Source organism: Anopheles stephensi, chromosome 2 (genome assembly GCF_013141755.1).
Source record: "Anopheles stephensi strain Indian chromosome 2, UCI_ANSTEP_V1.0, whole genome shotgun sequence".
Classification (NCBI taxonomy): domain Eukaryota; kingdom Metazoa; phylum Arthropoda; class Insecta; order Diptera; family Culicidae; genus Anopheles; species Anopheles stephensi.
Genome location: NC_050202.1, coordinates 41,648,608 through 41,673,990, shown reverse-complemented (window position 1 = coordinate 41,673,990; position 25,383 = coordinate 41,648,608). Strand labels below are relative to the sequence as shown.

At 44.5% G+C, this 25,383-nt stretch overlaps 1 protein-coding gene across 3 annotated transcripts in view; it reads left to right on the top strand.

The window, feature by feature from the left end:
- Positions 1-567: 567 nt before the first annotated feature.
- The window catches only part of LOC118506342 (dopamine D2-like receptor), a 169,166-nt gene continuing 144,350 nt past the window's right edge, over positions 568-25,383 (top strand). For all 3 annotated transcript variants that reach the window (XM_036043327.1, XM_036043326.1, XM_036043325.1), the window contains exon 1: positions 568-797. The gene's annotated coding sequence lies outside the window, so the exon portion shown is untranslated. The remainder of the gene's footprint in view (positions 798-25,383) is intronic.

The window sequence follows — 25,383 nt, the reverse complement described above, 5'->3', positions numbered from 1 at the left end:
CACATCCGACTGTGTGGCATCGTCACATCAATCAATGCGTGTTCATTTTCGAAAATGGTCGTACAGCTGCAGCATCGCGTCAGCCGTCCCGTTCCAACTGTATCCCTGGAGGATTTGAAGCTACGTGTTGCGCTTTGACTGTGTGTTGTTTTGATTGTTCCCAGTGTGTCGAAAATGTGCCTCCTGTGCCTCCTTCTGCCAACTTTGCTGTGAGCTTTTCGAAAACAGCTTTCGAAGATGAACTAACGCGCAGGCGATTGAACGCGCGTGAAGTTGCACGTAGTTCATCGGAGCAGTGTTCATCGATGGGAAAGGTGTTCATCCCGTTTGGTCGTTCGTTCGGGTGATTATCGTAGCTTCGTGAGCTTTCAGATTCGTGCCCGTTTCCCGAATCTCATGGAAAAAAAAACAATCCTCCACGTAGCGTAGCCGGAATCATGCCAGCCAGCCTGTCTCCGTGACAAACGAATCCCGAATGCCGCTGTCGTGACCCGAACAGATTTTCTACACTTGTACGCGGTACGGGCAAAGTGTGGAAAACCCGACCGTAAGATCACCCGTCCAGCGGTAACAAGCGCATCCGTGCTCAGTCAGTCAGTCGTCGGTTCGACCAGAATCCGTTCGAACACGTTCTGCTCGCTCGCTCGAAGTATTCGGTACGTTCGTCCGTGAAGCCAGAAGGTTCGCTTCTTCGTGCGCGTAGTTTTCAGCCCTTCAGCCTGCTGTTGTAGCTGTTGGAGCCAAACAACGAAGTGAGAATCGAAAGAGGCCAGCGAAAGAGAAATCCCGATTTAAGGGTGGGTGTTGCGGTGAAGGGTGTGAATTTTGCACGTGAAACGCATTTATGGCTCGGTGGAAAGTGTTATGCTTTCGGGAGGTTTTATTAGCACCGTTTCGCAAGAATTGATGCGTGCATGTACGTCTGTATCTGAGCGTGTGTGAGTGTTGTGTAAGATGTAATAGCGTGTGATTTGGGATGAAAAATCCGATCGAAGTCCCACATTCTCTCTGTGTGTCCTGTCCTGTACTTGAAATAGTCGTCACCGGACGTGGTGTGAAGCGCAACAAAAGGGTGTCACTTACAAACCAGTGTTCAAACAAGGGGGCGGGCAAATAAGGGAAACATTGTTGCGAGTAACGACACACGGGAACATATAGAAAAACCCCAAGCTCATGTAAGCATCAATGTCGATCAAACTGCGACAAGAACGGGTCGCTAGTGAACTGTGAAAACCAAGGGCGCACCAGTCGTGGGAGAACCGCGTGTCTAATGAAGATGACAGGAATAAAATACCGCAAAACAAAAGAAAGCTGGCGACTGAATAGCGTGACGATGATGAGCACAAAATGGTAGCACTAGTGCCGAGATAACGGGCCCAGGATACGGCCGAAGAATCCATCTCGACGGTCGGCGCGCGACTCAAGCCGGCAGAAGCAGATGCGAAATGGGACGTTTTCAATTATGTATTATATAATGGGTGGATGAGTGGGTGAATAGAAGGGGAGAGGGCGGTATGGTGGATGGGAAGGGCAATCAGATGGACGCGAACGGACTAGCCTTCGCTCGGTGGATGACCCTTGAAACTCTGGGGCACAAAAAAAAGCCCCGGGTGAAGAATGCCATCACGCGCCCTCATCTTCCCACTCATCTCGTTATCCGCGAAACCCGTGCCACCGTGAAAGACCTCAACCGGGTCGGGTGGTGCTAGGAAAACCTCACTGGGAAACACACACAGGCAGGCAGAGGACGTAATTTCCGTACGTGCGTAATTACGATGCTGCAGCTGCACAAGTGTGTGCTTGGCTGGTACGCGACTGTTTACGGGAAAGTTTTTCCCACCCTAAAGCCTACTTCCGCATTCCAATGGACGATCGTTTGGCGTATATATGTGTGTGTTTGTGCGTTGGTGGAAAAACAGTGGCAAATGGAAAGCTTACCACCTGGAAAGCACTTCAACAGAATGGAAAATGTTTATGGAAGTTAATGGAAAAAAAGGAAAAACAAAACGGTGAAACTTGAACTACGAAAGCGATCTCCGGGAAAGAATCGGAATGATGCAAAAAGACAAGCTTCTCTGTGCACAAAATGGTGGCCGATGAGAATCGCTCCTAGCGAAGTCGAAAATAGCTCAGCAGGGAAATTAAAAATCTGATTCAATATTGAGAAAATTATTGACGAAAGAGTAAACGTAAACAGGACGGTTCTCAAGAACCGTTGGTAGAAAACGTTGGTTCAAGATGGAACGCTCTTGACTACTTCGTTTGCAGCTGTTGTGCTTTGGTTGGTCTGTTGAGCACGCTAAAGTTGGGGTTTTTAATATATTCAAACGCGTCAAATTTGGAACCCTTTTATCGGTAAACGGTTGACAGCATGGTGTGGCTGTGTGTCCCGCACATCGAATGATTCGAATTCGTAGGAAAGGAATAACAAAAAAGTAAATAAATAAAATGACACAATAGCAAACCACTGGCGAGGCAGATAAAACCGCACCACGTTCGGGGTTCTGTAGAACGGAATTCCGCTTTTGAGGTGAAGTTTTTTCGCGGGCGGTAAGGCATTCGCTGAGGGCTTATCGGAGGAGAAAAACAATAACCCAATAATCCTCGATGGCTGGTCGTATATCCTTTGGCGCGCGACCAGCACTGCTGCTGCCCGTGATGGCTAGCATTGGTGGTGGGAAATTTGGTGGGATGGGAAACAGTGAAACCGGAAAGAGATGGAAAGCAGGGAAAAACTGCACCGAAAAAGAGAGCGAGAGAGAGAGAGAAATAGAGGCAAAGTAACAGGAAAAACGATTGATGGGGCAAATAAAAACACTTGAATCGCGGAAACAAACAATAAATTTCCGGAACGGGACCAGCTTCTACCACCTACACACACACACATAAATGGGGAAGAAAAATAAGAGGTGGGAAAAAACAATCATCCAATGTCTGAACTGAACCGCCGTGTGACAGTGTGCGGGTTGGTCCAGGGTTGTGCCAAGCGAGCGGAAATGAACTGACAGTTTCCATTTGGGCACTTCATCTTGCGGTTTCCGCTCAGTTTTTAGCGCCCATTTTGTGGTGTGTGTTGGGGTAGATGTCCTCGCTCCGACATCCGCCCGCCCCATTTTGAGCCCTTTTTCGAGGATGCTGTGAAGTAGTGCGGATTTAGCAGCTTGTGCTTTGCCTGGTTGACGCGAGTTCCGAAAAAGGAGTGCTGGGGGCTGGGGGTGTTGGTATCCGTGTGCCCTTGGAACAATGATTCTCTCGTTAAGGATCATTCAGCATTCTCCGAATGTCCTTTTTCCATTACTGCGCTGGTCTGTGTGTAGATGTGTACCAACGCTAGCCAAAAGCGTCTCCGATCGATCGAAGATAAGCCCGGAAGATTGCGTTTGGTGGTGGGGAGGAGGCGTGTAAGCTGCGGTTTGTGGGGGCTTGGAACGGCGCTTTTGAAAATTTCCAACCAATCAATAGCGAAAATAGTACCACGTTTTGTCACTTCTTGGTTATCGTTATGGGCAGGAGCAAAACAGAAAACAAAAAAACACAATTTGGCCCAACCAAGAGAGCGTCCTGTTATTCGGGATGTGTTACTGATGGTCTTGGTGGTGGAAATCGACCGTTTTGTGAGCTGCTTCAGACGATTCACTCCAGTCACTCCAAAGTTCGTTCGTTTGTGGTTTTGGCCGAGAGTGGAATCCTCAACGAAAACAAGCCGAAAGCCTCCTTGCGTTTGCTTTATGGGACACCGTAGTATTTCACACTTCTGAAGCTGTGGAGGCGCAAAACAATGTGAATTGTAGAGCTGGTGGTGGAGTGCTACAATAACCAACGCAAAAAAGAACCTCAATCGCCAGAAATAAAGTACAGCGGAGAATAAAAAGCGGAAATCTAGCAGAAGACGAAACAAAAGAACACCCCGGGATTTTTTTGTTTTGATGTCTTGGAACCAATTCACCACGTTAAGGGAAGAATGATTCGTTGAAGCTTTGCTCCTCCAGACGACTGGTTCTGTTTTTCTAAAGACTCTTGCGGTTTTTCGCCAACAGTGTGCGAAAGTGTTGTTGCCAGCCGAGGTCTGGTGTTTCAACAGCTTTCTCCAACAGCACCCTCAGTTCGAAGGATTCGTTTTTGAGCACAGCATATCTACTTTAAGGGTGTGGCTAGCAGATGGCAGAGGCAAACTTGGGACGAGGAAGGCCTGAGGTGGACGAGCAAGAGATTTGTGTTGAAAAATCTTAACAATCCGCATCCGAAGCTGGCGAATTCGTGGTGAACGTAACCGAAAAGCCCATTAGAAACGTCCATCATCGTCGCCCACATCCTTTTGGTTGGTTTTGTTCGATATTGGAGGAAAACGACGGAGCGATGGGGAAGCAGGAAAGCAGCAAGTCGAATTCTGCGGTCAGCTGCGGAGCTGGAGTTCAATCGATATCGATGAATCGACAAGAGCCTGGTTTGAAGGTGTAAACGTAACGGAAAGCGAAAATTATTGTACCGGCCTGATTGGAACCGGGCACGGAGTGGCCCGTTAAAAACTAATCGGTTTCTTAAGTGCTCCACAGGTGAACAGATGCCTCGTAGTGTGTTTTTTTTATTGCTATTTATTGTGTGAGATCCCGCGCCGCTTGTGTTAAAGTAAAATTCGTATCGGTGTGCGTGGTTTGGTGTTGGAGAACGAGTGATTTGCGGAAGTGAAAAGCTGCTGTTCGATCGTGTTTGTTGGATGTATAGGATTGATGTGGAAAACCAAACGGATAAAAGGTATTGCACGATACGACTGGTGAGTGTTCGGTGGGCTCGGAATGCAATTCCGTACCAGATAGGTTACTCCACTGGGGGACATAAGTTGTGGCAGGCAGAAATCGTGCACAGCAAGCCAAGCAGCGAATGCTGGACGAATGTTCGGTCGGATGGCGTTTATGCAAAGGTAAATGGGGCGCAGATTTCCTTTTCCAGTGGTCGTTTGAAGTTGATTGAACTGTTAAATACGTTCTTGGTGGGATTTTCAAGGCAAACCCGTGCAATTTCCTTGGCAGATAGATGGAGATATAATAACTACGACTGCACAACGTACTGTGAGTTTAAATCTACGTAGCTACAATCGTTTGATAAGTTGAGCTTTTAGTAAAGTTGTTCACCTACCAACATTCCCGATCATCATTAACATCTGTACTGCATAAGCTGTTTCATTTAGAGTGATGACTATACCGTTAAAAGTTAATCAAGCTTCAATTCGAACATTCAATCAGTCCGAAGCAAATAAAGAAACGCATAGAAGAAGGGGCAAAACAAATGAATCTAAGGCACCAAAATACTACCCCTACATTGTCGTGAGTTCCTGTCGCGGTAAGCTGCCTTCAGGCGTCTCGGCACGTCTCTACTAGGTCATCAAGTTGATATGCAGTGAAGATCATTAAACGTGATTAAACGGTTGCTCTAAATTCAGTATGGCTTATATTGGTAGATATTTGTGCTTTCATGAAAATGATTCCCACAACAATACGGCCATGCCATGAATAGTGCCATGCCATGAAAAAAAAAAGTTCTTGTCTACAGACTGCAGGACTGTCTTATTTGTCACTCCACGTGAACCTTTTCAACCTTCCACAAGATACCGGGATTAGTTCCATCACTAAGTAGCTAGATTTGATGAGGTGAACGATGAGTTTAGAAAAAGGGAAGCTGCTCTTTAGGATAAAGTAGGAAATCACGAGCTCTTGAAGATTTGTCCTAGTACGGACAAACTGTGTTTTAGAAGGATCACAATTTCGACTTTATTCTTTGTCGTGAGATAATGTTTTTCGAGAACCGAAACCTTGAAGTAAGGATTTATTAGGAGAGAATGAAAGTTGAAGGCCTTTGACTGGTAAAACCTGCATATATGTCCCAGAGTCCAAGCGAAAACATTAGCGAATCCGAGATCGAGGTTTTCAGGACTTTACGACCAGTTTAAAGAGAGATGCGCCTCTGTCGATATGAAGCATCTGCTTCGTTTGGTTATACTTTGATTCGCTCCTGCCGCCTATTTATAGTAAGCGATTCATATGCACCACCATCTAAAACCCATGAAATCTATTCCTCACTTTATATTCGTTTAAAAACGGTAATCTTTAAATCTATTGCCTGCAACGAACTGAAGGCAGCAATTAAGCTAGGTTTATTGCTAGAAAATACAGACATATATCCTAAAAAACTTGGTTGAAAGCAAACACTCGAATATTTGCGATGATCCCAGATGTTTGTTGCATTGTTCAGTAAGCATGCCATACGAACTAGTAACCTGTTACAATTGCAGAGGATGATACCCTTATCCACAAGTTTCTCATAATTAACACTATATGAATACAGTTTCTAGAAAAGAACAACTTCCATTCCTGAGAATGGCGCATAATATCATAAGATACTGAAAGAGTTTACAATATAAATTTCAGTACTTAGTACAGCACTGCGTTCCTACCGGTTGGTAACGAAAAACGCAGTGAAATTTAATCGAAACGGATCAAATGTCTACATTGTTATGAATTTTGTTCCCACACCACTCGACGGCCGGTTCTGTGTCGGTTCAATATAAACTTTTCTCTTTTTAAATTTCCTATTCTTCCCTATTATTGATGCCACCGTTAAGGTCTATCGTTAAAACCGACTGCTCCAAATTTCAACTGTATCATTTTACTTCCATCTTGTTCCATCTCGGTTTGTTGCTCAAGCACTCGGTTCTCCGACATCAAAAGAAGAACTTTCGCGCTTTAGAGCGCGTTTCCTTTTGGATGTACAGCCAGTCCAGCCAACCAACCAGCCCTCTCGCTAACATCCAGCCATTTCATGCGGCAAGAAGCGATGTGGCGGTGGTTGTCTGTTCCAAGAAAGCAGCAAAATAATAATAAAAAACCGTCCTCCGTTCACTGGCGAAAGTTGTGTGTCAATCGTCGGGGTGGGAAGAAAACTCGATAAAACGTGTCTATTCTAAACAAAGTCCCGGCTGGTGTTTTGCGCTAGGGGGACCGAAATGGCAGTCACGCGTCTGGTGGTAAATTTGTGAAATTTTATGAACTTTCAACCATGGTGAGGCACTAGCTCAGCACGGGCGCTTTTTCGGAGAGTCTATTAGCATGGTTGGGCTAGAGCTAGTTAGTTTAGCCGTTGACAGGCTGGAGTGAACAATGGGTTTTGAAGGAATTGAGTATAAAGTCGAGTTGAGAGTGAAGTTTTCTTTTAAAAACTCACTTCATGTGTAGATGTTCGTCCGACAGTTCTTGTGTTGCGTTTATTAAAGCTTGAAAGAGCACATGGTACCGATGCCCCGTGAGCTTGTCTCTTTATTGCTGCACATTTTAAAGCTGCCCTGTCCCATCGGCTGGTGATGGTAGTGCCTGTGCTGGTAAATGAAAACAAATTGAATTCGTTAATGGATGCCTAGGGCCTTTTTTGGGCGGTGTACTGCTGCGTGTTAGGGCTGCGCCGGTAGTAGTGCCCCGGTGTGAAATAATCGTGTCGTTGTTTTTGCCTGTAAATGTCAATTTCGCTGGCGGGAAAATCAAGAGCCACACATACACACACTGAACATCTGGTGCGGTGCGTGAGAGTGTGTAATGTAGGACAAAAATCACCACATGCTAATTTGTAAAAATGTGTGCTTTACGGCGTGCGTGTGTGTGAGTGTTTGTTACACTGCTTTACTAAACCGCGCTTCCGCACTTTACTTTTGGTAGCTTCGTAGTCGCTAGCGCAGTTTGATAATTTCCCTACCAACCTGGTCGAACCTGGCTTGATGAAAAAGTACCGCAATGGATGGTAGAAACGGGGGAAAAAACTGCCAGTGAAAGCAATTTTCACTCCAGAACTCCTCCTCCTTTCTCCTTCGCCCTGCTTCTGGTCTCTCGATAAGCGGCCGTGTGTTATCTGCACCGACTATCGGTCTGTATTCATCCTGTTCCGCTAATGCGACTGTGTACGTGAAATTTTTGGTCGAGCTTTCCTATGCGTTTTTCGCCTCGTCTCACCACCACCACCGGTTCTGGTAGGCATCCTCTTCTCGTGGGGCAGAGGTAACATTATCGAGAGTTTCTACGGGCGTGCTATCTCGCCGGCGGTGTCTGTGGATGGCTGTTCCGCGGTTGTACCTTTTGTTTTATGCTGCCCGGTCTCTACCGAGCCTGTCTCCGTCCCCCAATGCTTTTTACGCTTCCGTTTTGTGCCTTGTTTGTTTGTGTACGCGTTGGTCGTTTATGTTTTTTTCTGTTTATCATGTCCATACCGTAGGGAGCGCGGTCGGGATCGCACCGGGAACCATCCCATAACTGATGACATCGCTGGGGTGGAGGTGTGGAGAAGCAGGAGGATGGCAAGGGGAGGAGAAAATAAAAAATGAAATTTGTGCCGAAAAGAAAACTGCTCCCGCTTCCAGTATGCCGCTCACGCCAGCGCACGTTGGGTTTTTGCTGGGATAAAAGTCCAAATTTGAAATTTTCATTAGCAGCAAACCAAATATGGATTATTATTCCTTGGGTCCTCACTAGGAATAGTTGAGAATTTCCGAATTTCAGATTCCAAATCGTAAACCTATTTTTTTGAGAACAGGGCTGTTTAAGGCTAGATTTTTTTAAAGTATTTTGAGAAAGCATCTTAATTGTTCGATGAGTTTTCATAGGTTGTAAAAGTTTTGGGAGACTATGTAGCAAAATATTTTTTATTAAGTCTGATAATAAAATAAATGATAATGGTATCATCGCTCTTGCTAAGCTTGCATCTTTAAAGTGGCAGCGGGAATGGCAGGACTTCGCACATGGCATAGACTGCTGATAAGACTCGGCTTCTTCCAAGGTCGCATCGAACAGATGAATTTTATTCGGAGGCACACTGCTCGGAATGTCCAGAATTAAGAAAGACACCTGAGCATGACCTGAAACAAAACGCTGCATCGCCGTGAGACGCCTTATGAATTCTCAGGTCTAGGAAGAAGTGACTGCCGGGAACATCATACCTATGCTGTGCTATAGCCGAAACACCTGGTGCGAAATAGCAGAGACTATTAGGGTGATCCTTACCCGCCTGCAGCAGTGACGCGTTTACGTCGAAAGAGGTACAGCAGAGACCAGTCCAGGTTATAATCGTCTTGGAAGAAAATGCTGTCGCGGCAAGCAGTAGATCGCAGTTGAGAGTCTCATTAGCTCTTCGGTAACCAACGGTGATCGCGAAGCTAAGACGCCCGATAACCCTCACCAAGTTGTCACAGAGCGACTCCGTGACGGATTGATCATTCAAACATAGTCTATACTATTCATTTCCAATTTCATACACCCATTGGTACAGTACAGTACAGTGCCTGTACAGTCATTTCATACTTTTAGAAGAAGAAGGTAAGAGTATTTAAGACAGTGTCTTAGAAATTTGTTCGAGAAAGAAGAAAAGAATTTGTTGACCCATCAATTCTGCGTTCTGAGGCATTATTGAGCAAGTGGAAGCCATAATTAGACTTTCCAGAAAGAGTCAAAAGTACATTTGTAGCTTAATAAACTGATAAAACACGATTTTCTAGCTTTTATTTACACCAACCATTTCAAAACCCAGATAATGGTTAAAATCGTATCATTCTGATAAAACAATTTCATCATGATATTTGCTCGAAACAGCCCACTGTGCCGCGTGGGAAGCAAGAAACCGAACGGCCTTTGGAGAAAAAAGAAAAAAGAAAATGTGTGTCTGCCAGTGCGTCTGTGGTGTATTTGTGGGAGGCTTATGCTCACCTTGTGAGTGAAAAGTTTTGCGGTGGAAAAAGCGCACGAGAACTAAAAGAAAAGCCCGTTTAAGATGAAAGCATGGCTGGGGCGAACGGTTGGTTCGTTTGCGTAGCTAAGCAAAATTTGATTAGCATTCAAGGGAGAGGTGGCAAGAACACAGGTGAAATCCTCCCCCAAGTCTACGGCAGTTCTGTGGGTCGTGGCCGAAGAAATATTACTCCGTGCGGTATAAGAGCTCTGGGGGCAAGCCAGAAGAAGCAGAAAAAACGAACTAAATAAACCTTCGTTGAATCGAAGATGGGAGACACACCAAACAAAAAACCGTCGTTTGGAGAATTGTGCCAGTTTTGTTTCGCTTTAAAATACCCGAAGAGCTTTAAAAGATGCTTAGTGCAGGGTGGCCAAAAACAAACGATACCGTTAAGAAGCAACATGCTGCTGTCCGGTTTATTACGCTGTTGGGTTGGTTTTTTCGGGTCGGCAAAATAAATACGAAAAATGTGGCTGCCTGGCTGGGTGGCTGGCAAGCAGTTTGGTTGGGCCACACCAGTTGCCACACGGTGGGGGATAATTTTCCGACTGATTGATTACGGTCCCTGGTCCTACGGCATCGGAATCGATCGATACCGAGCCGATTAGTGGCGATGGGCAAGACTGTTGGTCTTCTTTTTTTCTCTCTTGCTGATTTCGTTGGTCTTGCCCCCGTCATGCTTTCTGTGTCACTGCGCCATGTTCGCTTCGGTAAGCGAATGATGGGGAACCTATTGGGCGAAAATCAACAGGAACCAGATTGACCCACTCGGTATGTATTTATGCATGAATTGTCTCTTCCTCTCTTTCCATCTCCCTTGTCAGTCTAGTCCGGAAATGCTGGCCCGTCGAAACGGAACTGTCCGGAGACGCTTCAATTGCATCGGGCACGGACTCGTCATCCGTTCGCTTTATCTAATCAAAGCACATCCTTTCGATCTGGTTGCTGCTCATTTCCTGTTACCCTCGTTTTAATCTTCCAAAAACCAGTTGCCACTGGTTGGGAAAGCAGGGTGGAAGGGGGGTTGTGTGAGACAGCGGGGGTATGGGTAAAAACACAACAGCGAGACCACTTTATTTTATGGATTGAATTTCTCGGTTCATTAGACAGTTTCATCGGGTTGGCGAAGCGTAAACCACCCCCTTTAGCATGTGTGTGTGTGTGTGTGTGTTTTAACCGGACATCCGGAACTGGTACCAGTAAGCTTGAGGTTTCAGACACCATTCCACCATTTATTATCCGCCACGCCCCGGACACTGGGCTGGGTGGAAAACATTCCGATGCTGGGTTGAAAGGATTTACGGTCGAATGAGGAGAAAGGGAAGAGAGAGGAAGTGAGGGAGAAGGTGAGGTGGGTTTTCTAGCAGGGCATTGATCTAAAATTAAAATCTTCTGTCAAGGCATTTTGTCCTTTTTTTCTAAAAAACGTACTTCTTACTCGCTCGAAGTCTCCCCGTTTGCTATCCTTGTCACGTGCGCACACTTCCGGCTATCTCTATCGCACCCATAATTTTACTCTAATTTTCAAAACGAGGACATACCTCATGGGGCCTTTCAGGGTGTGCCTTTTGTTTCTTCCCACCTCCCCTCCCGTCATTCCCCTCGTGTCACTGCCCCCCTTAGAAAATCCTACCAAGTCGGTTTGCCGGTCAGTGTCAGTGTCCTTTCTGTCTCTTTGAGCACTGAATGGGGATGATGCTGGGATGATGATCGACAACGGTCGGTGGACATAATCGATAAGCCTCGGTCAGATGTACCGACGGAGATACACAAACACATCCACTCACTCGCTGGTTGGCTGGATGGCTGGGTGGCTTGGCTCATTCCGGGAATTGTTCCGGGATAATTAATTTTCAGCCTTCCATCGGTATTGGTTCTACCCGGTTGGACCATTTTATTACGAATTCTCGATGGGCAAAGGTAGAATATATTGAATTCAAGAACAAAAAAAAAGCAGAGAAAAACTCTTGTATTACTGTGGAGAAGTAAAAGAGAGAAGAAAGCTTCGTTGGCGAGTGAAGCGTTGGTAAGATAAAGAGGCACAAAATAAAATCTGGAAATTGATTTTCCAGTTTTTTTTTCGCTGTGAAAAGGACACATGGTAGATGGTCTGCACTTAGCCAGGATACAGTGAACCAGATGAAAGCAATTATGAAGCGTAACAAAGAATAATTTTACCATTTTATCCCTTCCATCCAACACTTTTGTCAAATTTAAATGGTAGAAATCACACACACACACAAACACAGCACGGTGGTTGTCTGTTGTGAATAGGTATTAGTTTCCGTAAACTTTGCGTTTGTGTTTCTTTTTTTTCGCTAGAAATGGTGAGAAAACGAGTGAGTGGCTGAGCACGGTTGATAGTGACGTTTGAAGGGAACAGGAAGTTCTATTTTGCATGGAAATGTGCCGTTGGTTTGAGTTTCAACTTTAAAACCAAATCACCTTCAGTTTATTATGAGCCAGTAAAAAAAAATACTAGTGGGCTTAAACATTGATCCTGGGAAGCGGCATGATGTTGATGATCATCCTCCACGTGGAGAATTGTTGATGAAATTTTGTCTTCCCATTTGCATATTGAATGTAATCGGATTATTGGAATTTTTGGTGAAATATTCTCATCAGTCCATTGCACAGTGCGCACCATGAGCTTCGTGAAGCAAATATCTGGGTCAAATTTTATTTTGAAGTCTATGACAGTTTTGTTACAAATTTCATTACAAAATGAGTTTACTGTTGTGCTCTGAAACTTTCCAACCACGTTCGTAATTCTGATTGGTTTATATGCGTTATTACGGTCACGCTTTTTAGTGTTTCAAATAAATAATCGTTATAAACATGCATAGAGTTTGAATTTCACGTATTCTGTCTCCTTTCTTCCGTGGACTCCGCGAGTCAGTGTAATGAAATATTGTATATAATTTTGTGAGTCGTTCATTTCCTTCGCTGAATGCGTACAATTCATTGCATTGTCAATGGATCTCACTTCGCTGCTTCACTAATAAAATAACAATCCACAATGCACACGCTTGGCGTAGTTTAGCTGTACGATGGAGACGCCTGGTGTCTGGAGCAAAGCAAATGGAGACGGCTGGTATATTGTTCTTGACGTTGGAATTTCGTATCTGGTTTTTCAATATTCTTTTAAAACTTCAATTTGACTAATTAACTTTTCGTCTCTTGGCCCAATGTGCCGGGATGGTGGAAGCAAATTATATGAGGATTTGAATAAATAATCTGACAGAGAACAATGGCAGAAAAAAGATGCACTAATGCATGTTAACGACCAAACCGATTCATTCGCAAAGGGATGTAGGCTGTTCTGGATAAAGATTACGCGTACAAGATCCAGGTATTGGTAGCTAGCTTATCTAACACGATGTTTTTACTGCATATTTATAACGCTGCTTCGAACGGGCAACACGTTCATTAAATCATATCATGAAATTCGGCAATCATTTCTGACGGCGTGATTTGATAGGCGTTTTTTGCTGCTTCCTGTGCGGAAGGTTTTATTCAACCCATGGTTAATGAAACCATTTCTAGTTCGGTTGCGAGCGAGACGACTGGAGCGAATAGGCCCGTGGGATGTCCGTCCGTTCGGACCGTTTCTAATTAATATACACCGCACTTGTACTCGCCGTCCAATCACTATGCAAATCGGTCGGCATCGGTTGGCTGTGCTGATGCAGGGCAGGAAAACAACCCGTGTGACCCCGTAGCGCATTCCACTGTTCCAGAAACGGGTCCGGTGCTATGTGCCCCGTTTTGACCCAGCCTCGGGCGTTTGAGTTGGGGTCGCGGCGAAAGGGTCGAAGTTGTTTGACTCTCCCCAAAACATAAACATAGCGAAAGGTAGGGGGGTCCTCGAATGGGACAGGGGAACCAGGGAAATAAGCTGTGTTGCGATATGTTAATCACATGTATCCCGGTGGCAGCTGTTACTAAAGTTGTTGGGTTTGGAAGCGTGAGCGTGTCCTGGTGGTGCGTGCGGCACATTCAAGTGACCAGATTAACAAGCTGCGAATGCGTTGCTTTCACGCGATCGGATCGTTGAATCAATGCCAATAGCTCTGACTGTAGCTGACCTCACGTTGGCCCACTAATTAGTGAGAAATTATATTTTCCACGAAATTAGATTCATTCCGGAGTCCTCGAAGATGGGGTGGAAAAAAAAAGAAGCAGGAAGCACATAACTGCAAGGACATCAAGAGCTATCACCGTTCAGGAAAGACATTACATTTTTCCGATTGCTGGCCGAAAAACATGTTCATCAAATCAAAATGATATAGAGCGTGGTCACGGGGACTGTTGAATTTTGGAGCCGAAAAGAACCTGAGAGAAATGTCAAATTAAGGATACGTGCCGAGTCTTGCGATAATTAGAGGTTGAAAAATGACTCGTTCAACCATTTTGGATGTTTCGTTACTCTGATACGGTACGTGACGTGGTACGATTAGTACACATGGCACGGCTTCGAAGTACACAGCCGGCGTGTACAACCTTCTGCACTGGTATTGGCAACAAGCAGATATTGAATTTTGAGCTTTGTTCGCTCGGGAAATGTGAACGGAGCGTCAGTTAACAAGCCAAAGATCTTGCGCACGGAGCATATTCGCAAAGAATATGTGTGTTGTTCTTTGACATCGTTTGCGATTATTGCTGCTTACTTTTCTGAACGGAAAATCAGTATGATGGCGAAACACACGACACGTCACAGGAATGTGTAATAAAACGACAGTAACTGGATGCGAAATGAAATTCGCTACACCAAAGCAGGTGAGCTTGGGAACGCTTTTGAAGGAGCTCTGAAGGATTATTACCTTGGTGACCCGCATGTCACTGCGATTGGGAGGAGGATTTCAATCAAAAATTGTAACCTATAATTACAAAAACTATAAAAAAATATCACCTAAACCAGCACGGTGATTTTCTTTGTGAGTCATAAAATTTTGAAAATTACTTTACATCATCAGCAACATACAGACGAACAACAAAAATTGATGCCTTACTTGCATAAACATTTAAGGCACACATAGTGTTGAGAATCGCATCCATGACCACCGAATATTGTTGCGTGAATGTGGCATGTTGGGGTACACTTGAATAGAACTTAGTTACGCCATCCTCGGTTCGGCTGACTGTCAACGAACCGTGAACGCCCTCGAAACGGTCCCGATCGGCCCATACCCATCGACCCATTAGACGGCAATTTCTCTTATGAGCCCATCTTTTATTCCCCAGCCGCAAGTGTTCCTGAATGGGTGCGGTATGGCCGTGCATGTATCTGTGTATGTGCCCGTGAAGGAGCAAAGCGAAAGGGCTTGGTCTACCATTCCGGTCCGATCCAGGTTACGTTTCCATCTTCTTCAACACACAAACGAGGACATCGTCTGGGAACAACATCCATAAAGTTCTGACAAAAGGTCTCGGCCATCGGTACCGGGTTCTGCCCGTCTATATGTGTGTGTGCGTTCGTTTTATTCTTGTTCCATTGTTCTTTTATAGCATCATGCATGGTGTAAGTAAAAACGATACACTGGAACGATGGTTATGACGAAATATTGATATTGAAAATGTTTTTGTCTCCCATCCTTTGTAGACGAGCGAATGGGCCGAGCCAGAGGGTGGATCGGTACAAAATATGTGGATTGTTTCCTCTTTCGATTGAGATTGATATTCGGGCCTTTAAGGTGGCAAGAGCGGGTTGGGGAGAGGGTCCATTGCGCTTTTACCACCACCAGCCGCAAGAAGCTTTCTTCGGGTTCAAAGCCTCTTGTCTCAGGGATTGGTTTAGGGCCGGAGGGGCATGAGTAGCCTTCAATATTTACCTTTTGCTCACAGTGGTACGATTTCCGATCGATTTCCAGCTGCCTGGCCCGGCGGCTCACCTTGTGCCATGTTGTAAAAGCATCTGTTATACTTCTGATTCTGTACCCATGTGTAGAAGTTTGGCATGAACGTGCCAGGTAAGTCTCTCGCTCTTGACGAGATGTCGGACTGATAAGGGTGTAGGTGCTTTACTGAAGAAACCATGCTATCGATCTGATTTCTCGTACAACTAGCTGCCGACCGATGGGGCGAGGAGTATCGGAACCATCCGAAAGGTCACGAGTAAGATCCGTACCGGAAATGTTGGTACTATTTTTGGCAAACGAGGTAACTACACCGAACGAACGTGGGCAACGGAATCGCCCGCTTTTTCTCTTTGGTTTCGATTAGATGAGGAACGAGTCGAGTTTGGCTGACGAAGTGATGACGATCGAGCCAACTTCCGGAAAAGGCTCATTAGGAGTAATATGAATTTCCACTCAACCGTTCGTCACGGGGCCGTCGTCAGGCGCGATGGAAAACTTCATCATCGTTTTCGCTCGGTTGCATAGCAACTCGGAATAATAATCTGTGGCGCTGTGGGAACGCGCATTGGAACGCAGCCAAAGGAGTGGGTGAAGTAGGTGGTGGTGGAGAAATAATTCATGTGTCAAATAGGTCACTACACTTCCTACCCGATGAATATCCGATTCGCTTTCGCACGGTAGCGGTAGCGAAGTTGTCGTGCGGCGTCAGGATTAGGCACACGACCGTCAGTAGAAAGGCGTGAAGGTTAAGTACTTTGACTTTTACTTCCTTAGTTTCGTTGTTCGGCTTAAATATTGTGTCGCAACGGGTGTGAAGGTGCTACCTAGACAGTCGCTGCCAACCATCATCCCCACAGAGTAGGATCATCCTCACCTGAGCCAGCCACGGCTGAGCTAGCGATGATGAAAATATGAACCATGTGTATGTGTGCGCCCGAAAGCGTTCCCAGTGCTGGATCCGTCCAGGCTGTTGGGGGTGAAATCGATTTATTTAGATTCCTTATAAAATATGAAAACATTTTCCAACAATTTCCCTTCTCATGCTACACAGTCCATGAGGGGCCTTGTATCGCGCACACTTGGCATAACACGGGAAACCCTACTAGCAGCAGATTGAGCACTGACTAGAAGCTTTTTTTCGGCAGGTGGTACATTGTTGGCAGTGTTTAAGAGGATTTGCCTTTGCGTGATTCACGGTACCACGGAGGTTGTGAGCTGGGTTCCCTCCACCTGAACAGGGAATTTCACTAGAAGTCTTGCGCGTTCGCGTACCACGTGTCTGTGAGTGTGTGTGTGGGACTGTTTGGCAACCTTACTCAAAATACACAGTGGAACGAGTGAAATTTGTGATTATTATGATGGTGTTTGGGGGGATCGAAAAAAAAACTCCCACATCCCCATGAAGCCATGAAGCATGTACGAAAAACATCTGACACATGCGGGTGTGAACAAGATCGATTTCGTCTCTCCAAGGCCCACAGGTTTCATTTCTAGTGCGGTGTGCTTACGCGTGGCGTGGAAGAAATATGGAAAACTCGGAGAAGGATACGAAGGAACGAGAGAAAACTTTCATCAATCATCAGCAAAACCCCACACAACTGTTACTGGGGTGGCGTATGCAGGTGCGGAGATGTGGGGTAACATTTCGTCTTTTTCGGAGCGGTGGGCTTTTGGATCATGGTATTAAAAAGATCATTTTTTCATGTTTATTCTTCCGCCTCTAGTTCCGTGAATGTATGGCTGTTGCTTTGCGGTGGAAGTGATGCAGCAGGTGATAGCTATTTTGGCTGATTGTGACTATTAGGACAAATGAAGGAGAAGTTTCTTTGATTGCTTCACATTCCACGTCGGTTTGATTTAGTTAATCGAAACGGAATTGGAAGGTAGCTTTTGAAGATTGAAGAATCCTTATGCTTCCTTTGACATTTATGTCTACAAAAACCTCAGAGAGTCTTGATATGCCATATCTTTCGCTCCTAGACATTGTTTAGCCTCTGCTGGCTATCAAGTATATGGTTGGATGGTCCGGATGGGATTTGAGACCAATCCCTCTGAGTTTGCAATTGAAAGTGCTATTATAATGTCATTCAATTTATCAGAAAATAATACTTGTCTTTTTTTCTTTTTACAGTTTTTAACATAAGCCACGTGGTAAAAGATTTTACCATTTTGAATATTTGAGGTGTTTTGTGATGTTCTTAAATTATAAGTTTAGTATCTAAATAATAAAGTAATAGTAATAAATAAATAAATCTAGACTAACTCCTAGATTCTTGATGGAGAATACACGATTATAATCCACGATACCACGAATTGTTTAACTCCAGAATGAACCATTAATAGAACGACTAAACGAGATAACATTTCATTTGTGTGGGTAAAGTAGAAGTCCGTTTGCACACCAGTCAACAAAATAAAAGGAGATAGTAAATTTTAAATAAGACTACAAGCAGGGATCGAGGATTCACTGGAATGAAGGTTATGAGATTGTCAGCGTACATGAGGACACCATTAAAAGGAAGTATGTAAAATCAGTCATCGACAGATAACAAATATACCAGAGGACTACCCTGACGATCACCGGACGATCCAATGAATAGATATGAAAAAGAATTTTAAATTCTTACTAGATGCAATCTACCATGAAGATGGGAACTTGACCAAGCCAGCAGGGTAGGACTCCCCACGCCGAGTCTTTCAGTTTGGAGAGCAGAGGGTCAATCTAAATACTGTAAAATGCTGCTTTGAACCCAGTATAGCTAGTATCTAATTCAGAAATGTTATTGGACCCACAAGGAAGAACCAATCAAAGGATAGCGTATTCAAAATATCAAAGTATGAAGAAAGACCTCACGAAATTATCTCCCTTATCATGTACTAGAACAAGCTAATTAGATATCCAGACCGCTGATATGGAACCTAAGATGAATTAACGGTGTACACAATTGAATCGCAGAGTGAGAGATTCCAATGAGTAGGGATATACTAGACTTAAATTTTTAACATCACAGAATAGATTGAAGAAAATGGCAGGCCAAGATCTTTCGAGGGTCCATAGTGAAGAAGATCGTTTTGTGAAATGTGATAAGAGTTTTCGGTTGATATATCAAAAAAGCAATTTATTGGTGACAGATGCTCCACCAAAAAGTCCAGGTGAAAGGCACGCAATAACAAATGTATTCGAAATGTCAAGTGCAAAACTCTTGAGCATAATCTTATGAAGTAGAGTAGTCACTATGAAAAGTCTTATATAGTTTTGCTTTAATAGCCGAAATTCATTCAATAGCCGAAAGAATTCAGGAAAAAAACAAAGAAAGAACAATTGCAGAAAGAATTATGAATACGTTGACGTGACATTCTGCATGACCGCTTGGGAAGACATTTGTGTTGGTGTTAACATGCGGTTCGAATGATCTATCATTTTCTAAACATAGATACTGTACCGATGCCTTTTTTGACAGGTAATCTAATTATTGTGACGTATCATCTGCCGTAGCTTCCATAAGAGATGATGACTTTGCATAATCAAATGATACACCGCGCACGATGTAGGTGTCATGAAGAAAATAATGCTCTTCAATGTATTTGAAAAAATAATAACCGCCATCAATGGGCATGAATCAATAACCAGAATTGAGATGAAACACCTTCTTCAGAATAAGCTTGATAACATGATTATGTACGTCTCGCACCGTAACGTATGGTACGTATTTTCGCTCAACACACAGTGCAAAGGACGATTGAAGCCCTCTGACGGCAACTGCTCCACCGTACGCTTCGTACGCAATTCGGAAAGTGGTCACGTAGAAGTGGGTCCTTGAGCATGATCTAGCCCATTCACCCTCGTACTCACCGAACCGAAAACATCACACCCGTGCATTGTGGCCCATGGAACACTGGGAGCGAGTTTTTGTGGGTCGGCCTATGTATTTGTTTTCACTTGACATCGGCATGAAATTTCGTTATTAATGAAGGGTTCTGCAGGTTGGTTGGTTGGGGTACCGAGATTAAAGGGTTTGGACGTTCGCCCGACCGGGTCACGTTTGTGTGCGGGTACACGCTCTTTACGGGCACGGTGCTCCATTCCAATCCAACCGGGAGTGCGTGTCGATCAACCCAAACAAACAGGTAGGATACGGATGGAGAGTGATTTTTTTTTTCGTTCCATGGTGTGTGTGTGTGTGTTCTTTGCCACAAACATCACCCGTCAGTGTTAGGAACGTGAGTCAACATGGCGTGGAAATCGATTTCTCAATCACGATTGCTTCCACGAACTGCCCTCCCAGTGTGTGGAGCGAGTTTGTTTGTCAGCTGGGGGGCGAAAGTGTTTGGGAAAAACAATGCTAGCATCCCTCAATCCGTGCTGCTGCTGCTGTCAGAACCATTCACCGCAAAAGAGCGTCCATCTTTGACAGCTGCCATAACTTGAAATCGCCACGGCAGGGCAGCGTGAGGCGGAATCAGTCGTCAATCTGCAGGATAAATCACAGAATTATAGTTCAAAAAATTGCAACCGCATGTTGCACTTCGGGTTGCTGGATGAGGTTTGAGCTATCAAAGAACCAAGCTTTAAATAAACTGCGGGACTTTAAGCGCACGAATCTGCTGTTCATAAATCGTTTAAGTAAATCGCTTCATCTTGTGTGCCGTATAAATATCGTTTGTTTATGATGCTCTGGAATTTCGTTCCAGGCGTATTCTTTTCCTTCGGGTGAGTTTTGCCAAATTTATGGAGGAATTTGAATGGGGGCCCATCGTTTTTAAAGTTGAAGAAAATTCTACTTGCGTACTGTCGTACGCTCACGTGCGTTGCCTCCAAGGGACCGGAAACGATGGAAAGATAACATACGGCGTTGGGTTTGAACTCGCTTAGCAAAAAGAAACAATAAATCGTACGTTGTTATGGTTTAATTAAATTTTTCTCTGTCAGTTTGTGCAGTCGGTGCGATGTTTTGTGTTACGCGTTGCCTCACACACGCACACACACACATAGGAAAATGTAATATTCTGAGCACAGAAAGGCGGGTGCTTTCGGGAATCATGCGTTCCTTGGCCTTGCTCGGGAAACGGGTCGAGAAAGCCACATGGACGGGAAGACAGTTTCGATCGTGGTATTGAATCAGCTTGAAGGTACTCCATCTTTTGTCCGGGCGAAAATATAAATACCCTGGAATCCGGAGAGCGGGTGCGTGCGGGAGAAACAATCGTGCCCTTGGGGGTGCCTGTGGAGCTTTTTTGACAGATTTCGGTTTTGTCGGGGCGTCTTCGCCCGGAGTGCACCGTTTGGCGTGCTGGATTTGGTCGTTTGACCGTACGGCAAGCAATTCCGGAATGCGAATAACTGTGGCGCTGTCGTTGCTGTACGGAGAATGTGGGATGAATTTTTAAGCTGGCATTGTGGATTCTTGGGGCGCATTAGATTTACCGGACGGGATCCGCCCCAAGAATGTTGGCATGCAGACCAAATTCTGATAGTACCTGCGGTAAAAATCCTGCTCTCCCGTTTCCGCTTTTTGGAGCTGGCTACCAAGATTCGGGGGTTGTTTTCTCGCGAAGATATTGGAAGCCGCGGAATTGCAGAATCGCATAAATTTGGCTGTCGTGGCTGTTTGGTGGGAGGACAACAGACAACGGAAAAAGAGATGAAACAATTGCATAAGACACACACACACATGTTGGTTCGGTTGCTTGTTCGACTTAACCCCAGTGAGGAGCGTCAGGGATAAAAGTCAATCTTCGTTACCGCGGCCGAGTCGAAAGGCGAAGAGGTAGAGGCCGCCCTATTTGCTGCGTCATGTTTAAGTGAAAAAGGTCATGTCTGTATGATGTGCCCGGATATAAATATCGTGTTCGTTTCGTTTATGGCTTTACGGTACACCGTAAAGGCATCAAATCTACAGTTCGTAGAAGCAAACCTTGTAGAACCGGGCGCGAGTGTGTGTGTGTGTGTGGTGGACCGACCCGGGTATGGTAAAGTTTATTGGAAATTTAGCAGCATGAATGACAAACATACGAATGCGTAGCAAGGCTGGCTCGGTGCTGCCTCAGCAGGCAGGCTTTGAGCAGGATGCCGGCATCTTTTTGACGGCACTGCCGGCGGTTTGGTTCTAGCTAAGTTGAGTGGTGAACCTGCAACATACAAATAGCAGCAATGGCATAGGCAAGACGATTCGAGAAACCGATCAAAATCGCAAAACGTCTGCTGGCGGAACAGATCACAGATGCAGAAACTGTTTGCTCAGAAGTGCCCGGTGGGTTTAGGGATGCCGGTTGCTCCATCGAGATTAGATTTGGGACAACGAAAGAAGGGAAAAAGAAGAAAAAAACAACTTCGATAAATTATTCAACCACAAACTCCCATTTGTGATCATATTTGCAGGGTTTTTCTGGTGGTTTTCACAAGAAAAATAATGTTCTAGACAAAGGTTATTGCACAATCGCTTGATTTTCTAATTATTTCACATTTAAAACAACGTTTTCCTTAGAGATATACCAAAAGTAGCTCATTATTTGATTCCGTTGAATCATCAGCTTCCAAGAAAGTCTCTAAGTGGAACACAATTTGGGGTTCTATTTAATCGACTCTGCTGATCGGCGTATGACCGGGACCCTTTGCAAACTCGAAACTCACGCAGGTTGTTTCATACAACGAGTACGGTTAAACTCGCTATTGTCCGGGGCGGGTGAGGGATTTGATTCCCGATCCAGCAGTGTGAAGATTCGCGTCGCTATCATCCTGGCTATTAATTGTAGCCAATAAACATTGACAATAGAGTCTTCACTGGAGGCTGTAGCCGAAACACAACAGCAAATGATTGTTAACGAGATTTTTAAATCAAGAGGTGTAATTATATGTGACTGGGCTCTACGACTCCAGTCTTTCGGGTTGCAGCCAGACGTAGCAAGACGTGTTGATATGAAACATATCATTTGCAGCTTTCCCTGGTTGTTGCTGGTTCTTTTTTACTGTAAAGAATCGCCTAGCGTTTTAAACAGCAATTTTTTAGTTTGATTGTTAAACATTAATCAATACACCTTTTTAAATCAATTCACCACTATGATTTAGTAAAATTTTGACGCTATTTTCGACAATTAAATTTGATTTGATTGAATGAGATGCCACTGTGAAAAATAAAAGTTTTGTTGAAAAGCCATGCTAAAACCCCTGTCTTTTGGAATGTTTCATCAGAATTTGCATGACGTGCCCGCAACATGATTGGTTAGGAATTAATATGCTTTTACGATCATTGCGATATCCATCCAGTTGAGGGTTTTTTATATGTATTTTTAATAGGACGAATCTTTGAAGGAGTCATAAATTGGGCAATTGTGATGAGATAACAAATCTTGTGCTCTTTTAAATTACCCTTTTACGGCCGTCAGCCTAATGGAGGATGAATATTCATCACATCAAAAGGCACAATGGTAAGCTAGAAACTATCAACCAACACTCAGCTCAATTTTTTCCCGTCCGAGTTCTCAGCTCAACTCCGGTGCGATGATAATTGCTTTTACCTGCGTGCTCTATTTAACATTTTTTCCCTTTTTTTGCTTTTTGCTATCCCAATTTACTTAATGCAAATAAAAAAGTCACCATACTTGTCTTGAATCCAGTCCGAGCGGTGCTTAATTTGCTATCCATTTTGTTTCTGCGTTGGATGAAGAGGGGTTTTCCTCCATTTTGGGGAGTTACGTTTACGCTGCTATCTGCAGTCCGCAATGAGTGGTTGTGCCGTGTTCGTTTTTTTTTTCTCTGTTCATTTGGCAACTGGTTTTGCCATTAGCAAATGTACAACATCTTTTGCTAGCAAAAAAAAAGAAGCAAAGAAAGGAAACGAACAGGGAGCAATGGGAATCTCCAACCTGAAGAGATAGCGGACCGCCAGAACCGCAACGGTTTCGTTACGCCACGCGGTAAAAGGTTTCGCGTTGCGCTCCGGTGCCATGTATTTTCGCTTGTCATAATGGATTTAATTACGGGCCCGCTTGAGACCTTCGTCAGACACGCGGGTCTCTAAGCGCTGATTTCTTCCGACGTGCATCCGCAATCCCGGGAGCACACACAGTGGCAGTGGCAGCAACAGAAAAAAGGCCCACAGAAATGGATCTGCTAACATCTGTGTGATGTGGCGCCTGGTTTTGGTGGGGCGTCCGGTGTCGACTTTAAGCTAGAATCTCGTTAAAATCGGAATCTTGACTTGACTTGCCGCTGTCGGCACGGTAAGACGTGTCGTATTTAGTTGTATTTCATTTCAACCTCTTTTTTTGTTGGCTCTGATTCCATTTTTTCGCAGCGTAACAGGTTGGCTATCGTCCTTAAAAAAAACTGGAAGCCAGGAAAAAATGGGCGATTCTCTACAGTATAAACGTGTTGTTAATGGTGGACCGTTGAGAGGGCCGGAACATTGTTTTTTGTTCACATTTCAGTTTATTTGCCGGAGCTTTATGTATCGGCGGTGGAACCAGGAACATCCAAATGAGAGCGGTTGAGTGTTTTTACAATGTTTTACCCGTTGCTCGTTATGCTGTTGACCAATAGGAGAAACGTTTTACAAACAGTGGTGGTCGTATTTTTTTCGTCGTCGGAGCGTACTCTGTACTCCTTTACGATCAACCTGATAGAGGGCGCAATTGATGCTGAACTTAACAGCAAGTGAATCACATCTGTAAAATGGGAAGGAAGAATTAATGTTGTGGGGAAACATCATGGGAAAATCATTAGAAAAAAAAGGTTAGGAAAATCACATCACACGATCCTGACAGAAAAGGTTCCAACTTTACTGCTAAATGTTTGCGAAGGAACCTCTGGAGTGTTAGCGTGGCATGCGGGATATTGATTATATTTGTCAACGCACCGGCGCACCTGATTGGGTGTGGAAAATAAAAGCGAATCAGAAATACGAAATAACGAACGCTAGCATTCGATCCTTCGACAACGAGCTGGGACCAGTGAACTGCTGTCTCCGACCAAGGACTGTTGCCCGTAGCCCGAAACGAATTTAAGGTGGCCCGTTTGTACGAACGGGAGTTAGAAATGAGAGTGGGCAAAGAGGACAAACAAGAGGTTTAATGAAAAAGAAAGAATAGGGAGAAGAAACTCGTTCCAGCAGACAACAGGCAACTTATTTTACTTCAATTTCTATTCGAATTGCCACAAGTTTGCCTTTTTTCTCTCCCTTTCCTCCAGTCTGGACTTTTGTTGAAAGTTCGGGTTTGTTGGGCTTTATTTCGGCTCGCCCTTCGTTCCGATGTGAAAGGTAGCAGCCCGAGAAACGACACGAATCGCATGGAATGAAAGTATATATTCCCAAGGTCCACAGTAGGTAGGTGAAGCGATTCGCGCCATTAAAATAGCAAGGAATGGGAATAATTTTGTGGCGGAAAGTGGCTGGTTTCACAGATTTTGTGCGCATAATTTGAGCCGTACCGGCTGCACCCGCCTCTGATAGATTCTCGACGACTGGCCAAGCGAAATGCGTTGGCCGGTAAGGACGAGCGCCATAATTAATTATAAATAGACATTTTTCACTTCGCTTGCCGTGCTCGATGTGGCGTTAAAAAGTGGTTGACGGGTGAAAAAAGGGACAGTTAAGTATGATGATTCCTTTAGCCATTTCGGTGCGACGTGCCGGTCGTCCGGTTTGTTTGTGTGTTATTTTTTTGCTTCTTTTCCCCTGGTTCGCTAAAGAGCGGATGGTAATAATTAGCAAGTAAAAGCTTTTGACAAGCAAAAATAATACCGCTGTTTGGGCAGTATGATCACTGG